This window comes from Opisthorchis viverrini (assembly GCF_000715545.1).
Source record: "Opisthorchis viverrini unplaced genomic scaffold opera_v5_628, whole genome shotgun sequence".
Lineage (NCBI taxonomy): Eukaryota > Metazoa > Platyhelminthes > Trematoda > Opisthorchiida > Opisthorchiidae > Opisthorchis > Opisthorchis viverrini.
The window spans coordinates 144165-147245 of record NW_008752272.1 but is presented as its reverse complement, the minus strand read 5'-3'; positions in this window follow the sequence as shown (position 1 = coordinate 147245).

Genomic DNA, 3081 nt, shown 5'->3' with positions numbered 1-3081 from the left:
CACCACGATAAGGTCCAGTCTCTTCGTATTATTAACACTAACACGTCTGAGAATGCCGTGTGGATCTTTTCGACGTGACGGATGTTTTCAGTTTGGTCCAGCATAGTGGATAAGCGAAATGAAGGTAGACTCTGGCTGCGTACCTCTGGGTATCCAGAGGCTGCTGCCGCGCAATTGACAGGGGTCGGTATCATCCTGAGTCACTGAGCAGAAGGATCCTTGCTTGGTTGAATACCTGTTGGCAATCTCCTCTGTATGGTTCCGGTAACATTGTCCGTGAAGCACTATCGCAAGCGCGAAGTTTATCGTCTTCTGTTTGTCGTGTCTCCTTGCGCCCCGACTGACTGTAGCTCTGACATTATGTGAGACAAGTTTTATAACTTCTTGAATATCCTGCTTCAGGGAGCGAAAAGCTCGAATATCATTGCGATTGCCAGATTACCGAATGCACAAGTTGACAGGCTTAGCGCATCTGAACCTGAATTAGGTAGCTGGAATGGGTTGGACTCGGTACGCACGACTAATGGCGAACATTAAGGTGATAGAAATGTGCTAGTAAATTTTATCGAAACTGTCAAGTGTTTCAACCTGCTTAGTTATCTGCTGCAGGAGTGAACACACCAAGAAGATAAACCACAAGAAAGCTCAACGCGCCGTCCATCCTCGTTTAGCACATTCCTGAACCTCCACGCAGCCTCCATTCTAACATTTTATTACGTGCGTTCGCAACGCAATTTCGCAAACAGATGAGTCCTTGAATATCGATGTTAGTTATCCATCAGAGATTCAACTTCTGGATTCAAGTGCTGTTATCACCATAACCCGATACTGACTGTATGTATGAAATCCACTTTTCCGGCAATACGAATGCTGTCACAGTCAAGTAGGTGCACCCATCGTGACTACGGAATCTATCCTACAGACTTGAAACCGTGTTGACAGCAGACACTTTGGTGTGTGGCTTCTGAGTGCACTGACGGCTTCAAAGGCAAATCGAAAACGGGGCGCTCTTCGCTATCGCCGCGGAAGCATCAGCCAAGCGGAATACTGGCGCCTTCAAAGGTTATTTTTCCGACAGCTAAACAACATAGACGTGCACTGCGAACACTTAGGCAATTAGGCCGGTGCCCCACTGGAACTCATTGCAGCGACAACGATGGACAACAACAACAACAACAATAGTAATAATCTCTCGTTCGCATCAAGTTCTTGTCAATCTAACCACAGGCGCTTCATCTCCTTCTTACGGACCTGGCGGCACATGGACTTTGCTACAGTAAGCTTTCGATGGCTTAACTGCATCCGAGATCACTGACTCACTAATCCGTCAGTTTATTCAGCTCGCACCAGAGTAGCCTATCCGTAGACCAAAAATATCGTGCCAAAAGCGTGGCTGATCCACCATCAAGCAACAGGACGAATCTTCCCTCTGTAGCCGTGTCGACTAGCCCACCGCGCGATATTACTGTTCAATACCCTTTTGTTCGCTCGCAGTACTGTTCCTTCACCACTTTACGGTAACCAACTGCAGTTTTCCTGCCCTGGTAGTATGTGAGTCTTGCATTCCAATCCCCGCGGACCGTCAGGGAGCCGAAACTATGTAATGTGTGTTAGATAACCTTGGAAGCTCGACGCGGCGCTTTGGACCGCACTTTGCTCTTGTTCGTGTTTGTTGTGTGCTCTTGTTGTGTTTGAAAGTAGCCATATCTTGAGGGGTTCAGTTTTATCCGAGGATGATCGTCATCACTGATACCCCCGCCAGATTAGAGCGTTGATGCTTCCCCGCCTTACAGCCTTGTCAATTTGTTTGAATCAAGAAATGGAAAAGAGAGGATGAGCTATTATCTGAGAAACTGTCTCAGCACCAATGCTGCAAAGTATGAAGTAACCAAATGGTAACTGAGTCATCATCATCAACAGCACATCAGTATCCAGATTCGCTGCTAGTGCTGGATGGTTCAGTGGTTAGAGCGCGAATTTACTGACCGTAAGGTCCGTGGTTCGAACCCGACCTCTGCACCTCGACTTCCTCTGCCTAGGCTTGGGTAACCTGGCAGGGTCCCGGCTCTCGTGTTTCCTTCGGGTGGCATGGCAACTAGATACCGAAAGGGTGCTACTACCGGACGATTATCTTTTATTATCGCTGCTCTGCATCTGTAATTCTCTGCAAGTTTTTTTGTGAAAAAAGTATAAAAACGCATTTGGAAGGGGCCCACTGTTAGCCCCCTCAGAACTTTTCAAGTTACCTCTATCTGCAAACACTCAGATAATCTGGAAAAGGACTGAAAAGAACAGCGCCAACGACGTTGATTAGCAACCATATACTGGAGCATCTCCAGCCATACCATGGAGAAATCACGCGTACCCTACCGAAGATGTGCGGCGTATTGGCATTGCCAACTTATGTTGTTGCCGCAACATTACCAAGCCGAAAGGGTGCGTGCACAATGCTTCTATGCACTCGGTTTTGATGTTTGGTGGTGAGACTCGAGCTTCGTTATGTTACTCAACCTTCCAACACAAAGACGTAGCCAACTTTTTCACATTTCACTCCTGGATTTTGATGACCGTGGGATAATGTTGGTGTTGCATTCACTCCAAAATCCAAGTGTCCTTCTACTGGATTTCTGTAAGCAGTAGTTTCTGTAGCCCGGTTATTTGGCCCACTCAAAGTCCGGCCCGATCAATACGGCGGTCGGTGCTTATTTTCAGGTAAAATGAATGATCAAGTCATTAAACGGATTTCTGTTGGGATACACCTTGCCGTTTGAATCAGAGTTGAAGCTCACCATAAACAGCGAGGGTCGAATTCCTCAACATCGCGGTAACCGTTACCTGTTTCTTTCTTACACCAGTTTCTGACACAAGCGGTTGCGTCGTGTAACCACGAGTTGAATTAGACTGTGCGGCTATCAGCTCCTACTCAAGGTTAACGTTCTTGTCGGGGCGCATACCTCGACTCCGATTGTCCTATTGTGTGCGCGGTTTGGTAGCACATCATCATCATCATCATCATCGACAGCATGACATCAGTGTTCAACACCGATGCTTCACTGCCGTACAACCATGACTTATTTGAAA